The sequence below is a fragment of the Osmerus mordax genome, chromosome 25 (genome assembly GCF_038355195.1).
Source record: "Osmerus mordax isolate fOsmMor3 chromosome 25, fOsmMor3.pri, whole genome shotgun sequence".
Taxonomy (NCBI): Eukaryota; Metazoa; Chordata; class Actinopteri; order Osmeriformes; family Osmeridae; genus Osmerus; species Osmerus mordax.
This window is the reverse complement of record NC_090074.1, coordinates 10,743,038-10,759,410: the sequence shown is the minus strand read 5'-3', so window position 1 is coordinate 10,759,410 and position 16,373 is coordinate 10,743,038. Positions and strand designations below refer to the sequence as shown.

Here is a 16,373-nt window from a genome sequence, read left to right as displayed (position 1 = left end):
TTCGGGTGCAGGAAGCCTTTGTGTAAGCATGTTTTGTGACAACAAATCGATCAATCGAAGCAGCAACTAGAACATGGCTCGTTGGTCTAGGGGTATGATTCTCGCTTAGGGTGCGAGAGGTCCCGGGTTCAAATCCCGGACGAGCCCTTTACAGTATGCTGTAGAAGGAGGTAACCTTGCAAAGAGGGCTCCTGTTCTATTCCCAAATCAGTCCTTTACCCATCGTAGATCGGGGCGATATGCTGCAGAAGTTTTTCTTTTTGTCTAAGCATGTTTTGTGACAACAAATCGATCAAAGCAGCAACCAGAGCATGGCTCGTTGGTCTCGTGGTATGAATCTCGCTGAGGGTGCAGGGAGCCTTTGTGTAAGCATGTTTTGTGACAACAAATCGATCAATCGAAGAAACAACTAGAAAGTGGCTCGTTGGTCTAGGGGTATGATTCTCGCTTAGGGTGCGAGAGGTCCTGGGTTCAAATCCCGGATGAGCCCCTTACAGTATGCTGTTGAAAGAGGTAACCTGGCAAAGAGGGCTCCTGTTCTATCCCCAAATCAGTCCTTTAACCAACGTAGATCGGCGTGATTTGCTGCGGAAGTTTCTCCAGCTCTTTTTGTCCAAGCATGTTTTGTGACAACAAATCGATCAAAGCAGCAACCAGAACATGGCTCGTTGGTCTAGGGGTATGATTCTCGCTTAGGGTGCAGGGAGCCTTTGTCTAAGCATGTTTTGTGACAACAAATCGATCAAAGCAGCAACCAGAACATGGCTTGTTGGTCTAGGGGTATGATTCTCGCTTAGGGTGCAGGGAGCCTTTGTCTAAGCATGTTTTGTGACAACAAGGCGATCAATCGAAGCAGCAACTACAACATGGCTCGTTGGTCTAGGGGTATGATTCTCGCTTAGGGTGCAGGGAGCCTTTGTCTAAGCATGTTTTGTGACAACAAATCGATCAAAGCAGCAACCAGAACATGGCTTGTTGGTCTAGGGGTATGATTCTCGCTTAGGGTGCGAGAGGTCCTGGGTTCAAATCCCGAACGAGCCCATTACAGTATGCTGGTGAAGGAGGTAACATGGCAAAGAGGGCTCCTGTTCTATTCACAAATCAGTCCTTTACCCAACGTAGATCGGGGTGATTTGCTGCGGAAGTTTCTCTATTTGTCTAAGCATGTTTTGTGGCAACAAATCGATCAATCGAAGCAGCAACTACAACATGGCTCGTTGGTCTAGGGGTATGATTCTCGCTTTGGGTGTGAGAGGTCTCGGGTTCAAATCCCGGACGAGCCCTTTACAGTATGCTGTAGAAGGAGGTAACCTGGCAAAGAGGGCTCCTGTTCTATTCCCAAATCATTCCTTTACCCATTGTAGATCGGGGCGATTTGCTGCAGAAGTTTTTCTTTTTGTCTAAGCATGTTTTGTGACAACAAATCGATCAAAGCAGCAACCAGAGCATGGCTCGTTGGTCTCGTGGTATGAATCTCGCTTAGGGTGCAGGGAACCTTTGTCTAAGCATGTTTTGTGACAACAAGGCGATCAATTGAAGCAGCAACTACAACATGGCTCGTTGGTCTAGGGGTATGATTCTCGCTTAGGGTGCGAGAGGTCCCGGGTTCAAATCCCGGACGAGCCCATTATAGTATGCTGTTGAAGGAGGTAACATGGCAAAGAGGGCTCCTGTTCTATATAGATGGCGCCGATGATGGCTGCCTCGGTCGTTAGGTGTGCTCTTTTTTGTCTTGTTTTGTCTGTTAATTCAGTGTTCTGCCAAGATTTCCGGGGTTCTCTAACTAGAGAAGTACTTCTAAACATCAGGACTACAACTCCTGTGGATTTATTTCCCACTTTTCTGCTTCCAGCGGCGGAATTAGTGGGAATTATAGTCAAAGCCACCCTCGGCTTTGTCCTAGCAGCGAAGCGCCGTAGGAGAGGCAAACGAGCCGGTGCTCTGGTGCGACTCCGTCGGCGTGGGGCACGCACAGCGTTACCGGGGATATTTCTCTCCAACGTGCGTTCACTGAGCAACAAACTGGATGAACTTCAGCTACTGGTGTGGAAAAACAGAGACTTTCATTCATCTTCCGTTTTGTGCTTTACGGAGACATGGCTGAGTGAACTGATCCCAGACTCTGCGCTACAGCTAGCAGGTTTCAAACTGCTGAGAGCGGATCGTAACCCTGTGCTCTCTGGCAAAACGAAAGGCGGTGGTATTTGTTTTTACATTAACAGTGGCTGGTGTTTAGATGTGACAGTGATTCTGCAGCACTGTTCTCCTGATCTGGAATCATTTTTTATTAACTGTAGATCTTTTTACTCGCCACGAGAGTTTGCATCATTCATTCTGGTTGGCGTCTACATGCCTCCGCAGGCTAGCGTTAACGAGGCTCAACGTGTGCTCGCCAGCCAGATACTGAGTGTGGAGCATGAAAATCCGGATTCCTTGGTTATTGTGCTAGGCGACTTTAACAAAGGCAATCTCACTCAAGAACTCCCAAAATATAGACAATTCATCAAATCCCCTACCAGAGAAGGAAACACCCTGGATCACTGCTACTCTACAATCAGCAAAGCATACCATGCGGTCCCCCGAGCAGCACTGGGTCACTCTGACCACGCCATGGTCCACCTGATTCCTGCATACAGGCAGAAGCTAAAGCGCTGTAAGCCTGCTGTGAGGACATCAAAACAGTGGACCAGTGAAGCTATGGAGGATCTGCGGGCGTGCTTGGACTGCACTGACTGGGACATGTTCACGACTGCTACCAATAGTCTGGATGAGCTCACAGAGGCTGTGACATCATACATCAGCTTCTGTGAGGACTGCTGTATACCAACACGCACCAGGGTAAGCTACAACAACGACAAACCCTGGTTTACAGCTAAACTCAGAAGGTTGAGGTCAGAGAAAGAGGCCGCGTTTAGGAGTGGGGACAAAGACAGTTTCAAGGAGTCAAAGAACAGGTTTAGCAAGGCGGTGAGGGAGGCTAAACGACTGTACTCAGAGAGGCTAAAACACCAATTCTCTGCAAACGACTCTGCTTCTGTCTGGAGAGGGCTCAGGCAAATTACCAACTACAAGCCCAGAGCCCCCCACTCCACTAACGACTCCCGCCTGGCCAACGACCTGAATGAGTTCTACTGCAGATTTGAAAGACAATTGGACAGTCTTGAACTACCCCTTCCCACCCAGGAGGCCTCCCACCTCCCCCCCTCTACAGTGACGACTCTCTCCATTCAGGAGGGTGAAGTTAACAGACTTTTCAAGAGGCAGAACCCCCGCAAAGCAGCTGGGCCGGACTCTGTCTCTCCAGCCACCCTCAAGCACTGCGCTGACCAGCTGTCTCCGGTGTTTACCCACATCTTTAACACCTCCCTTGAGACATGCCATGTGCCAGCCTGTCTCAAGTCCTCCACCATCATCCCTGTGCCCAAAAAGCCAAGGCCAACAGGACATAATGACTACAGACCCGTCGCCCTGACCTCTGTGGTAATGAAGTCTTTCGAGCGCCTGGTGCTGGCACACCTTAAATCCATCACTGACCCTCTACTGGACCCCCTGCAGTTTGCCTACAGAGCCAACAGGTCTGTGGACGATGCAGTTAACATGGCCCTCCACTTCACCCTACAGCACCTGGACTCCCCAGCATCCTATGCCAGGATCCTGTTTGTGGACTTCAGCTCTGCCTTCAACACCATCATCCCCGCCCTGCTTCAGGACAAGCTCTCCCAGCTGAACGTGCCTGATTCCACCTGCAGGTGGATCACAGACTTCCTGTCTGACAGGAAGCAGTGCGTTAAGCTGGGAACACAAGTCTCTGACTCCCGGTCCATCAGCACCGGATCACCTCAGGGCTGCGTCCTTTCTCCTCTGCTCTTCTCCCTGTACACCAACAGTTGCACCTCCAGTCATCCGTCCGTCAAACTCCTGAAGTTTGCGGACGACACCACCCTTATTGGGCTCATCTCTGGTGGAGACGAGTCTGATTATAGGTGGGAAGCGGCCAACCTGGTGACCTGGTGCAGCCAGAACAACTTAGAGCTCAATGCTCTTAAGACAGTGGAGATGGTTGTGGACTTCAGGAGGAACACAGCCCCACTCACCCCCATCACCCTGTGTGACTCCCCAGTCAACACTGTGGAGTCCTTCCGCTTCCTGGGCACTATCCTCTCCCAGGACCTCAAGTGGGAACTGAACATCAGCTCCCTCATCAAGAAAGCACAACAGAGGATGTACTTCCTTCGGCAGCTGAAGAAGTTCAACCTGCCAAAGACAATGATGGTGCACTTCTACTCAGCCATCATTGAGTCCATCCTCACCTCCTCCATCACCGTCTGGTACGCTGCTGCCACTGCCAAGGACAAGAGCAGACTGCAGCGTATCATCCGTACTGCTGAGAAGGTGATTGGCTGCAATCTGCCTACCCTCGAGGACCTGCACACCTCGAGGACCCTGAGGCGAGCGAGGAAGATTGTGGCCGACTCCTCCCACCCTGGACACTCCCTGTTTCAGTCACTCCCCTCCGGCAGAAGGCTGCGGTCCATCAGGACCAATACCTCACGCCACAAAAACAGTTTCTTCCCTTCCGCTGTTGGCCTCTTCAACAAGGCCAAGGGACCACACTGACTCAAATGACTTATTGCTTAAAACACACTGCTTTTGCACTGCACCACAACATGGTATCTTGTACATTTGTATTTTTTGTAATATTTGTATTTTTGTATTTTTATATTGTAATTTACGGCAACTTATATTTATCCCACTTAGTACTGCTAGTTTATGTACCCTTTGTATAGTTAGTCCACATATTTAAATTTTAGGTATATGTTTATTGTATGCACCTTCCTGCCAAAGCAAATTCCTTGTCTGTGCAAACTTTCATGGCGAATAAATCCCTTTCTGATATTCACAAATCAGTCCTTTACCCAACGTAGATCGGGGTGATTTGCTGCGGAAGTTTCTCTATTTGTCTAAGCATGTTTTGTGGCAACAAATCGATCAATCGAAGCAGGAACTAGAACATGGCTCGTTGGTCTAGGGGTATGGTTCTCGGTTTGGGTGGGAGAGGTCCAAGGTTCAAATCCGTGACGAGCCTTTTACAGTATGCTGTAGAAGGAGGTAACCTGGCAAAGAGGGCTCCTGTTCTATTCCCAAATCAGTCCTTTACCCATCGTAGATCGGGGCGATTTGCTGCAGAAGTTTTTCTTTTTGTCTAAGCATGTTTTGTGACAACAAATCGATCAAAGCAGCAACCAGAGCATGGCTCGTTGGTCTCGTGGTATGAATCTCGCTTAGGGTGCAGGGAACCTTTGTCTAAGCATGTTTTATGACAACAAGGCGATCAATCGAAGCAGCAACTACAACATGGCTCGTTGGTCTAGGGGTATGATTCTCGCTTAGGGTGCAGGGAGCCTTTGTCTAAGCATGTTTTGTGACAACAAATTGATCAAAGCAGCAACCAGAACATGGCTTGTTGGTCTAGGGGTATGATTCTCGCTTAGGGTGCAGGGAGGCTTTGTCTAAGCATGTTTTGTGACAACAAATCGATCAAAGCAGCAACTACAACATGGCTCGTTGGTCTAGGGGTATGATTCTCGCTTAGGGTGCAGGGAGGCTTTGTCTAAGCATGTTTTGTGACAACAAATCGATCAAAGCAGCAACCAGAACATGGCTTGTTGGTCTAGGGGTATGATTCTCGCTTAGGGTGCGAGAGGTCCGGGGTTCAAATCCCGGACGAGCCCATTACAGTATGCTGGTGAAGGAGGTAACATGGCAAAGAGGTCTCCTGTTCTATTCACAAATCAGTCCTTTACCCAACGTAGATCGGGGTGATTTGCTGCGGAAGGTTCTCTATTTGTCTAAGCATGTTTTGTGGCAACAAATCGATCAATCGAAGCAGCAACTACAACATGGCTCGTTGGTCTAGGGGTATGATTCTCGCTTAGGGTGCGAGAGGTCCCGGGTTCAAATCCCGGACGAGCCCATTACAGTATGCTGTAGAAGGAGGTAACCTGGCAAAGAGGGCTCCTGTTCTATTCCCAAATCAGTCCTTTACCCATCGTAGATCGGGGCGATTTGCTGCAGAAGTTTTTCTTTTTGTCTAAGCATGTTTTGTGACGACAAATCGATCAAAGCAGCAACCAGAAATGGCTCGTTGGTCTCGTGGTATGAATCTCGCTTAGGGTGCAGGGAGCCTTTGTGTAAGCATGTTTTGTGACAACAAATCGATCAATCGAAGAAACAACTAGAAAGTGGCTCGTTGGTCTAGTGGTATGATTCTCGCTTAGGGTGCAGGGAGCCTTTGTCTAAGCATGTTTTGTGACAACAAATCGATCAAAGCAGCAACCAGAACATGGCTTGTTGGTCTAGGGGTATGATTCTCGCTTAGGGTGCAGGGAGCCTTTGTCTAAGGATGTTTTGTGACAACAAGGCGATCAATCGAAGCAGCAACTACAACATGGCTCGTTGGTCTAGGGGTATGATTCTCGCTTTGGGTGCGAGAGGTCCCGGGTTCAAATCCCGGACGAGCCCCTTACAGTATGCTGTTGAAAGAGGTTGCCTGGCAAAGAGGGCTCCTGTTCTATCCCCAAATCAGTCCTTTACCCAACGTAGATCGACGTGAATTGCTGCGGAAATTTCTCCAGCTCTTTTTGTCCAAGCATGTTTTGTGACAACAAATCGATCAAAGCAGCAACCAGAACATGGCTCGTTGGTCTAGGGGTATGATTCTCGCTTAGGGTGCAGGGAGCCTTTGTCTAAGCATGTTTTGTGACAACAAATCGATCAAAGCAGCAACCAGAACATGGCTTGTTGGTCTAGGGGTATGATTCTCGCTTAGGGTGCAGGGAGCCTTTGTCTAAGCATGTTTTGTGACAACAAGGCGATGAATCGAAGCAGCAACTACAACATGGCTCGTTGGTCTAGGGGTATGATTCTCGCTTTGGGTGCGAGAGGTCCCGGGTTCAAATCCCGGACGAGCCCTTTACAGTATGCTGTAGAAGGAGGTAACCTGGCAAAGAGGGCTCCTGTTCTATTCCCAAATCAGTCCTTTACCCATCGTAGATCGGGGCGATTTGCTGCAGAAGTTTTTCTTTTTGTCTAAGCATGTTTTGTGACAACAAATCGATCAAAGCAGCAACCAGAGCATGGCTCGTTGGTCTCGTGGTATGAATCTCGCTTAGGGTGCAGTGAACCTTTGTCTAAGCATGTTTTGTGACAACAAATCGATCAATCGAAGAAACAACTAGAAAGTGGCTCGTTGGTCTAGGGGTATGATTCTCGCTTAGGGTGCGAGAGGTCCCGGGTTCAAATCCCGGACGAGCCCATTATAGTATGCTGTAGAAGGAGGTAACCTGTCAAAGAAGGCTCCTGTTCTATTCCCAAATCAGTCCTTTACCCAACGTAGATCGGGGTGATTTGCTGCAGAAGTTCCTCCAGCTCTTTTTGTCTAAGCATTTTTTCTGACAACAAATCGATCAAAGCAGCAACCAGAACATGGCTCATTGGTCTCGTGGTATGATTCTCGCTTAGGGTGCAGGGAGCTTTTGTTTAAGCATGTTTTGTGACAACAAATCGATGAAAGCAGCAACCAGAACATGGCTCGTTGGTAGAACATGATTCCAGCTTAGGGTGCGGGATCTCGGATGAGCCCATTTCAGTTGGTTGTTGAAGGAGGTTATTTAGTGAAGAGGGCTCCTGTTCTAATCCCAGATCAGTACTTTACCCAGTGTAGCTCGGCGTGATTTGCTGCGGATGTTTCTCTTTTTGTCTAAGCATGTTTTGTGACAAAAAATCGATCAAAGCAGCAACCAGAACATGGCTCGTTGGTCTCGTGGTATGATTTTTGCTTAGGGTGCAGGAAGCCTTTGTGTAAGCATGTTTTGTGACAACAAATCGATCAATCGAAGCAGCAACTAGAACATGGCTCGTTGGTCAAGGTGTATGATTCTCGCTTTGGGTGCAGGGAGCCTTTGTCTAAGCATGTTTTGTGACAACAAATCGATCAAAGCAGCAACCAGGGCATGGCTCGTTGGTCTAGGGGTATGATTCTCGCTTCGGGTGCAGGGAGCCTTTGTTTAAGCATGTTTTGTGACAACAAATCGATCAAAGCAGCAACCAGAGCATGGCTCGATGGTCTAGGGGTATGATTCGCGCTTCGGGTGCGAGAGGTCTAGGGTTCAAATCCCGGACGAGCCCTTTACAGTATGTTGTTGAAGGAGGTTACTTGGTGAAGAGGGTTCCTGTTCTAATCCCAGATCAGTCCTTTACCCAACGTAGATTGGGGTGATTTGCTGCAGAAGTCTTTCCAGCTCTTTTTGTTTACGCATGTTTTGTGACAACAAATCGATCAAAGCAGCAACCAATACATTGCTCGTTGGTCTCGTGGTATGATTCTCGCTTAGGGTGCAGGGAGCCTTTGTTTAAGCATGTTTTGTGACAACAAATCGATGAAAGCAGCAACCAGAACATGGCTCGTTGGTCTCGTGGTATGATTCTCGCTTAGGGTGCAGGGAGCCTTTGTCTAAGCATGTTTTGTGACAACAAATCGATGAAAGCAGCAACCAGAACATGGCTCGTTGGTAGAACATGATTCTAGCTTAGGGTGCGGGATCTCGGATGAGCCCATTTCAGTTGGTTGTTGAAGGAGGTTATTTAGTGAAGAGGGCTCCTGTTCTAATCCCAGATCAGTACTTTACCCAGTGTAGCTCGGCGTGATTTGCTGCGGATGTTTCTCTTTTTGTCTAAGCATGTTTTGTGACAAAAAATCGATCAAAGCAGCAACCAGAACATGGCTCGTTGGTCTAGGGGTATGATTCTCGCTTAGGGTGCAGGGAGCCTTTGTCTAAGCATGTTTTGTGACAACAAATCGATCAAAGCAGCAACCAGAGCATGGCTCGTTGGTCTAGAGGTATGATTCTCGCTTCGGGTGCGAGAGGTCCCGGGTTCGAATCCCGGACGAGCCCTTTACAGTATGTTGTTAAAGGAGGTTACTTGGCGAAGAGGGCTCCTGTTCTAATCCCAGATCAGTCCTTTACCCAACGTAGATTGGGGTGATTTGCTTGTGAAGTTTTTCCAGCTCTTTTTGTTTACGCATGTTTTGTGACAACAAATCGATCAAAGCAGCAACCAATACATTGCTCGTTGGTCTCGTGGTATGATTCTCGCTTAGGGTGCAGGGAGCCTTTGTTTAAGCATGTTTTGTGACAACAAATCGATCAATCGAAGCAGCAACTAGAACATGGCTCGTTGGTCAAGGGGTATGATTCTCGCTTTGGGTGCAGGGAGCCTTTGTCTAAGCATGTTTTGTTACAACAAATCGATCAATCGAAGCAGCAACTATAACATTGCTCGTTGGTCAAGGGGTATGATTCTCGCTTAGGCTGCAGGGAGCCTTTGTCTAAGCATTTTTTTTTGACAACAAATCAATCAAAGCAGCAACCAAAACATGGCTCGTTGGTCTAGGGGTATGATTCTCGCTTAGGGTGCCAGAGGTCCTGGGTTCAAATCCCGGACGAGCCCATTACAGTATGCTGTTGAAGGAGGTAACATGGCAAAGAGGACTCCTGTTCTATTCCCAAATCAGTCCTTTACCCATTGTAGATCGGGGCGATTTGCTGCAGAAGTTTTTCTTTTTGTCTAAGCATGTTTTGTGACAACAAATCGATCAAAGCAGCAACCAGAGCATGGCTCGTTGGTCTCGTGGTATGAATCTCGCTTAGGGTGCAGGGAGCCTTTGTGTAAGCATGTTTTGTGACAACAAATCGATCAATCGAAGAAACAACTAGAAAGTGGCTCGTTGGTCTAGGGGTATGATTCTCGCTTAGGGTGCGAGAGGTCCCGGGTTCAAATCCCGGACGAGCCCCTTACAGTATGCTGTTGAAAGAGGTAACCTGGCAAAGAGGGCTCCTGTTCTATCCCCAAATCAGTCCTTTACCCAACGTAGATCGGCGTGATTTGCTGCGGAAGTTTCTCCAGCTCTTTTTGTCCAAGCATGTTTTGTGACAACAAATCGATCAAAGCAGCAACCAGAACATGGCTCGTTGGTCTAGGGGTATGATTCTCGCTTAGGGTGCAGGGAGGCTTTGTCTAAGCATGTTTTGTGACAACAAATCGATCAAAGCAGCAACTACAACATGGCTCGTTGGTCTAGGGGTATGATTCTCGCTTAGGGTGCAGGGAGGCTTTGTCTAAGCATGTTTTGTGACAACAAATCGATCAAAGCAGCAACCAGAACATGGCTTGTTGGTCTAGGGGTATGATTCTCGCTTAGGGTGCGAGAGGTCCGGCGTTCAAATCCCGGACGAGCCCATTACAGTATGCTGGTGAAGGAGGTAACATGGCAAAGAGGTCTCCTGTTCTATTCACAAATCAGTCCTTTACCCAACGTAGATCGGGGTGATTTGCTGCGGAAGGTTCTCTATTTGTCTAAGCATGTTTTGTGGCAACAAATCGATCAATCGAAGCAGCAACTACAACATGGCTCGTTGGTCTAGGGGTATGATTCTCGCTTAGGGTGCGAGAGGTCCCGGGTTCGAATCCCGGACGAGCCCATTACAGTATGCTGTAGAAGGAGGTAACCTGGCAAAGAGGGCTCCTGTTCTATTCCCAAATCAGTCCTTTACCCATCGTAGATCGGGGCGATTTGCTGCAGAAGTTTTTCTTTTTGTCTAAGCATGTTTTGTGACGACAAATCGATCAAAGCAGCAACCAGAAATGGCTCGTTGGTCTCGTGGTATGAATCTCGCTTAGGGTGCAGGGAGCCTTTGTGTAAGCATGTTTTGTGACAACAAATCGATCAATCGAAGAAACAACTAGAAAGTGGCTCGTTGGTCTAGGGGTATGATTCTTGCATAGGGTGCGAGAGGTCCCGGGTTCAAATCCCGGACGAGCCCCTTACAGTATGCTGTTGAAAGAGGTAACCTGGCAAAGAGGGCTCCTGTTCTATCCCCAAATCAGTCCTTTACCCAACGTAGATCGGCGTGATTTGCTGCGGAAATTTCTCCAGCTCTTTTTGTCCAAGCATGTTTTGTGACAACAAATCGATCAAAGCAGCAACCAGAACATGGCTCGTTGGTCTAGGGGTATGATTCTCGCTTAGGGTGCAGGGAGCCTTTGTCTAAGCATGTTTTGTGACAACAAATCGATCAAAGCAGCAACCAGAACATGGCTTGTTGGTCTAGGGGTATGATTCTCGCGTAGGGTGCAGGGAGCCTTTGTCTAAGCATGTTTTGTGACAACAAGGCGATCAATCGAAGCAGCAACTACAACATGGCTCGTTGGTCTAGGGGTATGATTCTCGCTTTGGGTGCGAGAGGTCCCGGGTTCAAATCCCGGACGAGCCCCTTACAGTATGCTGTTGAAAGAGGTTGCCTGGCAAAGAGGGCTCCTGTTCTATCCCCAAATCAGTCCTTTACCCAACGTAGATCGGCGTGATTTGCTGCGGAAATTTCTCCAGCTCTTTTTGTCCAAGCATGTTTTGTGACAACAAATCGATCAAAGTAGCAACCAGAACATGGCTCGTTGGTCTAGGGGTATGATTCTCGCTTAGGGTGCAGGGAGCCTTTGTCTAAGCATGTTTTGTGACAACAAGGCGATCAATCGAAGCAGCAACTACAACATGGCTCGTTGGTCTAGGGGTATGATTCTCGCTTTGGGTGCGAGAGGTCCTGGGTTCAAATCCCGGACGAGCCCTTTACAGTATGCTGTAGAAGGAGGTAACCTGGCAAAGAGGGCTCCTGTTCTATTCCCAAATCAGTCCTTTACCCATCGTAGATCGGGGCGATTTGCTGCAGAAGTTTTTCTTTTTGTCTAAGCATGTTTTGTGACAACAAATCGATCAAAGCAGCAACCAGAGCATGGCTCGTTGGTCTCGTGGTATGAATCTCGCTTAGGGTGCAGTGAACCTTTGTCTAAGCATGTTTTGTGACAACAAATCGATCAATCGAAGAAACAACTAGAAAGTGGCTCGTTGGTCTAGGGGTATGATTCCTCGCTTAGGGTGCGAGAGGTCCCGGGTTCAAATCCCGGACGAGCCCATTATAGTATGCTGTAGAAGGAGGTAACCTGGCAAAGAAGGCTCCTGTTCTATTCCCAAATCAGTCCTTTACCCAACGTAGATCGGGGTGATTTGCTGCAGAAGTTCCTCCAGCTCTTTTTGTCTAAGCATTTTTTCTGACAACAAATCGATCAAAGCAGCAACCAGAACATGGCTCATTGGTCTCGTGGTATGATTCTCGCTTAGGGTGCAGGGAGCTTTTGTTTAAGCATGTTTTGTGACAACAAATCGATGAAAGCAGCAACCAGAACATGGCTCGTTGTTAGAACATGATTCCAGCTTAGGGTGCGGGATCTCGGATGAGCCCATTTCAGTTGGTTGTTGAAGGAGGTTATTTAGTGAAGAGGGCTCCTGTTCTAATCCCAGATCAGTACTTTACCCAGTGTAGCTCGGCGTGATTTGCTGCGGATGTTTCTCTTTTTGTCTAAGCATGTTTTGTGACAAAAAATCGATCAAAGCAGCAACCAGAACATGGCTCGTTGGTCTCGTGGTATGATTTTTGCTTAGGGTGCAGGAAGCCTTTGTGTAAGCATGTTTTGTGACAACAAATCGATCAATCGAAGCAGCAACTAGAACATGGCTCGTTGGTCAAGGTGTATGATTCTCGCTTTGGGTGCAGGGAGCCTTTGTCTAAGCATGTTTTGTTACAACAAATCGATCAATCGAAGCAGCAACTATAACATTGCTCGTTGGTCAAGGGGTATGATTCTCGCTTAGGCTGCAGGGAGCCTTTGTCTAAGCATTTTTTTTTGACAACAAATCAATCAAAGCAGCAACCAAAACATGGCTCGTTGGTCTAGGGGTATGATTCTCGCTTAGGGTGCCAGAGGTCCGGGGTTCAAATCCCGGACGAGCCCATTACAGTATGCTGTTGAAGGAGGTAACATGGCAAAGAGGGCTCCTGTTCTATTCCCAAATCAGTCCTTTACCCATTGTAGATCGGGGCGATTTGCTGCAGAAGTTTTTCTTTTTGTCTAAGCATGTTTTGTGACAACAAATCGATCAAAGCAGCAACCAGAGCATGGCTCGTTGGTCTCGTGGTATGAATCTCGCTTAGGGTGCAGGGAGCCTTTGTGTAAGCATGTTTTGTGACAACAAATCGATCAATCGAAGAAACAACTAGAAAGTGGCTCGTTGGTCTAGGGGTATGATTCTCGCTTAGGGTGCGAGAGGTCCCGGGTTCAAATCCCGGACGAGCCCATTATAGTATGCTGTAGAAGGAGGTAACCTGGCAAAGAAGGCTCCTGTTCTATTCCCAAATCAGTCCTTTACCCAACGTAGATCGGGGTGATTTGCTGCAGAAGTTCCTCCAGCTCTTTTTGTCTAAGCATTTTTTCTGACAACAAATCGATCAAAGCAGCAACCAGAACATGGCTCATTGGTCTCGTGGTATGATTCTCGCTTAGGGTGCAGGGAGCTTTTGTTTAAGCATGTTTTGTGACAACAAATCGATGAAAGCAGCAACCAGAACATGGCTCGTTGGTAGAACATGATTCCAGCTTAGGGTGCGGGATCTCGGATGAGCCCATTTCAGTTGGTTGTTGAAGGAGGTTATTTAGTGAAGAGGGCTCCTGTTCTAATCCCAGATCAGTACTTTACCCAGTGTAGCTCGGCGTGATTTGCTGCGGATGTTTCTCTTTTTGTCTAAGCATGTTTTGTGACAAAAAATCGATCAAAGCAGCAACCAGAACATGGCTCGTTGGTCTCGTGGTATGATTTTTGCTTAGGGTGCAGGAAGCCTTTGTGTAAGCATGTTTTGTGACAACAAATCGATCAATCGAAGCAGCAACTAGAACATGGCTCGTTGGTCAAGGTGTATGATTCTCGCTTTGGGTGCAGGGAGCCTTTGTCTAAGCATGTTTTGTGACAACAAATCGATCAAAGCAGCAACCAGGGCATGGCTCGTTGGTCTAGGGGTATGATTCTCGCTTCGGGTGCAGGGAGCCTTTGTTTAAGCATGTTTTGTGACAACAAATCGATCAAAGCAGCAACCAGAGCATGGCTCGATGGTCTAGGGGTATGATTCTCGCTTCGGGTGCGAGAGGTCTAGGGTTCAAATCCCGGACGAGCCCTTTACAGTATGTTGTTGAAGGAGGTTACTTGGTGAAGAGGGTTCCTGTTCTAATCCCAGATCAGTCCTTTACCCAACGTAGATTGGGGTGATTTGCTGCAGAAGTCTTTCCAGCTCTTTTTGTTTACGCATGTTTTGTGACAACAAATCGATCAAAGCAGCAACCAATACATTGCTCGTTGGTCTCGTGGTATGATTCTCGCTTAGGGTGCAGGGAGCCTTTGTTTAAGCATGTTTTGTGACAACAAATCGATGAAAGCAGCAACCAGAACATGGCTCGTTGGTCTCGTGGTATGATTCTCGCTTAGGGTGCAGGGAGCCTTTGTCTAAGCATGTTTTGTGACAACAAATCGATGAAAGCAGCAACCAGAACATGGCTCGTTGGTAGAACATGATTCTAGCTTAGGGTGCGGGATCTCGGATGAGCCCATTTCAGTTGGTTGTTGAAGGAGGTTATTTAGTGAAGAGGGCTCCTGTTCTAATCCCAGATCAGTACTTTACCCAGTGTAGCTCGGCGTGATTTGCTGCGGATGTTTCTCTTTTTGTCTAAGCATGTTTTGTGACAAAAAATCGATCAAAGCAGCAACCAGAACATGGCTCGTTGGTCTAGGGGTATGATTCTCGCTTAGGGTGCAGGGAGCCTTTGTCTAAGCATGTTTTGTGACAACAAATCGATCAAAGCAGCAACCAGAGCATGGCTCGTTGGTCTAGGGGTATGATTCTTGCTTCGGGTGCGAGAGGTCCCGGGTTCGAATCCCGGACGAGCCCTTTACAGTATGTTGTTAAAGGAGGTTACTTGGCGAAGAGGGCTCCTGTTCTAATCCCAGATCAGTCCTTTACCCAACGTAGATTGGGGTGATTTGCTTGTGAAGTTTTTCCAGCTCTTTTTGTTTACGCATGTTTTGTGACAACAAATCGATCAAAGCAGCAACCAATACATTGCTCGTTGGTCTCGTGGTATGATTCTCGCTTAGGGTGCAGGGAGCCTTTGTTTAAGCATGTTTTGTGACAACAAATCGATCAATCGAAGCAGCAACTAGAACATGGCTCGTTGGTCAAGGGGTATGATTCTCGCTTTGGGTGCAGGGAGCCTTTGTCTAAGCATGTTTTGTGACAACAAATCGATCAATCGAAGAAACAACTAGAAAGTGGCTCGTTGGTCTAGGGGTATGATTCTCGCTTAGGGTGCGAGAGGTCCCGGGTTCAAATCCCGGACGAGCCCCTTACAGTATGCTGTTGAAAGAGGTAACCTGGCAAAGAGGGCTCCTGTTCTATCCCCAAATCAGTCCTTTACCCAACGTAGATCGGCGTGATTTGCTGCGGAAGTTTCTCCAGCTCTTTTTGTCCAAGCATGTTTTGTGACAACAAATCGATCAAAGCAGCAACCAGAACATGGCTCGTTGGTCTAGGGGTATGATTCTCGCTTAGGGTGCAGGGAGGCTTTGTCTAAGCATGTTTTGTGACAACAAATCGATCAAAGCAGCAACTACAACATGGCTCGTTGGTCTAGGGGTATGATTCTCGCTTAGGGTGCAGGGAGGCTTTGTCTAAGCATGTTTTGTGACAACAAATCGATCAAAGCAGCAACCAGAACATGGCTTGTTGGTCTAGGGGTATGATTCTCGCTTAGGGTGCGAGAGGTCCGGGGTTCAAATCCCGGACGAGCCCATTACAGTATGCTGGTGAAGGAGGTAACATGGCAAAGAGGTCTCCTGTTCTATTCACAAATCAGTCCTTTACCCAACGTAGATCGGGGTGATTTGCTGCGGAAGGTTCTCTATTTGTCTAAGCATGTTTTGTGGCAACAAATCGATCAATCGAAGCAGCAACTACAACATGGCTCGTTGGTCTAGGGGTATGATTCTCGCTTAGGGTGCGAGAGGTCCCGGGTTCGAATCCCGGACGAGCCCATTACAGTATGCTGTAGAAGGAGGTAACCTGGCAAAGAGGGCTCCTGTTCTATTCCCAAATCAGTCCTTTACCCATCGTAGATCGGGGCGATTTGCTGCAGAAGTTTTTCTTTTTGTCTAAGCATGTTTTGTGACGACAAATCGATCAAAGCAGCAACCAGAAATGGCTCGTTGGTCTCGTGGTATGAATCTCGCTTAGGGTGCAGGGAGCCTTTGTGTAAGCATGTTTTGTGACAACAAATCGATCAATCGAAGAAACAACTAGAAAGTGGCTCGTTGGTCTAGGGGTATGATTCTCGCATAGGGTGCGAGAGGTCCCGGGTTCAAATCCCGGACGAGCCCCTTA

The 16,373-nt window shown here is 47.8% G+C and overlaps 18 non-coding genes across 18 annotated transcripts; all 18 read left to right on the top strand.

Moving 5' to 3' along the window:
* Positions 1-75: 75 nt before the first annotated feature.
* trnap-agg (transfer RNA proline (anticodon AGG)) lies at positions 76-147 on the top strand. The gene has a single exon. It is a non-coding gene; the product is annotated as a tRNA-Pro (tRNA).
* A 271-nt stretch (positions 148-418) lies between these two features.
* trnap-agg (transfer RNA proline (anticodon AGG)) lies at positions 419-490 on the top strand. Its single transcript has one exon. It is a non-coding gene; the product is annotated as a tRNA-Pro (tRNA).
* Positions 491-1,554: 1,064 nt separating this feature from the next.
* On the top strand, positions 1,555-1,626 carry trnap-agg (transfer RNA proline (anticodon AGG)). Its single transcript has one exon. It is a non-coding gene; the product is annotated as a tRNA-Pro (tRNA).
* A 4,276-nt stretch (positions 1,627-5,902) lies between these two features.
* On the top strand, positions 5,903-5,974 carry trnap-agg (transfer RNA proline (anticodon AGG)). The gene has a single exon. It is a non-coding gene; the product is annotated as a tRNA-Pro (tRNA).
* A 476-nt stretch (positions 5,975-6,450) lies between these two features.
* On the top strand, positions 6,451-6,522 carry trnap-ugg (transfer RNA proline (anticodon UGG)). The gene has a single exon. It is a non-coding gene; the product is annotated as a tRNA-Pro (tRNA).
* A 378-nt stretch (positions 6,523-6,900) lies between these two features.
* On the top strand, positions 6,901-6,972 carry trnap-ugg (transfer RNA proline (anticodon UGG)). Its single transcript has one exon. It is a non-coding gene; the product is annotated as a tRNA-Pro (tRNA).
* Positions 6,973-7,243: 271 nt separating this feature from the next.
* On the top strand, positions 7,244-7,315 carry trnap-agg (transfer RNA proline (anticodon AGG)). Its single transcript has one exon. It is a non-coding gene; the product is annotated as a tRNA-Pro (tRNA).
* Positions 7,316-8,882: 1,567 nt separating this feature from the next.
* On the top strand, positions 8,883-8,954 carry trnap-cgg (transfer RNA proline (anticodon CGG)). The gene has a single exon. It is a non-coding gene; the product is annotated as a tRNA-Pro (tRNA).
* Positions 8,955-9,781: 827 nt separating this feature from the next.
* On the top strand, positions 9,782-9,853 carry trnap-agg (transfer RNA proline (anticodon AGG)). The gene has a single exon. It is a non-coding gene; the product is annotated as a tRNA-Pro (tRNA).
* Positions 9,854-10,469: 616 nt separating this feature from the next.
* On the top strand, positions 10,470-10,541 carry trnap-agg (transfer RNA proline (anticodon AGG)). The gene has a single exon. It is a non-coding gene; the product is annotated as a tRNA-Pro (tRNA).
* Positions 10,542-11,261: 720 nt separating this feature from the next.
* trnap-ugg (transfer RNA proline (anticodon UGG)) lies at positions 11,262-11,333 on the top strand. Its single transcript has one exon. It is a non-coding gene; the product is annotated as a tRNA-Pro (tRNA).
* A 277-nt stretch (positions 11,334-11,610) lies between these two features.
* Positions 11,611-11,682, top strand: trnap-ugg (transfer RNA proline (anticodon UGG)). Its single transcript has one exon. It is a non-coding gene; the product is annotated as a tRNA-Pro (tRNA).
* Positions 11,683-11,953: 271 nt separating this feature from the next.
* On the top strand, positions 11,954-12,026 carry trnap-agg (transfer RNA proline (anticodon AGG)). The gene has a single exon. It is a non-coding gene; the product is annotated as a tRNA-Pro (tRNA).
* A 1,148-nt stretch (positions 12,027-13,174) lies between these two features.
* Positions 13,175-13,246, top strand: trnap-agg (transfer RNA proline (anticodon AGG)). The gene has a single exon. It is a non-coding gene; the product is annotated as a tRNA-Pro (tRNA).
* Positions 13,247-14,813: 1,567 nt separating this feature from the next.
* On the top strand, positions 14,814-14,885 carry trnap-cgg (transfer RNA proline (anticodon CGG)). The gene has a single exon. It is a non-coding gene; the product is annotated as a tRNA-Pro (tRNA).
* A 382-nt stretch (positions 14,886-15,267) lies between these two features.
* trnap-agg (transfer RNA proline (anticodon AGG)) lies at positions 15,268-15,339 on the top strand. The gene has a single exon. It is a non-coding gene; the product is annotated as a tRNA-Pro (tRNA).
* A 616-nt stretch (positions 15,340-15,955) lies between these two features.
* trnap-agg (transfer RNA proline (anticodon AGG)) lies at positions 15,956-16,027 on the top strand. The gene has a single exon. It is a non-coding gene; the product is annotated as a tRNA-Pro (tRNA).
* Positions 16,028-16,297: 270 nt separating this feature from the next.
* On the top strand, positions 16,298-16,369 carry trnap-agg (transfer RNA proline (anticodon AGG)). Its single transcript has one exon. It is a non-coding gene; the product is annotated as a tRNA-Pro (tRNA).
* Positions 16,370-16,373: the final 4 nt, after the last annotated feature.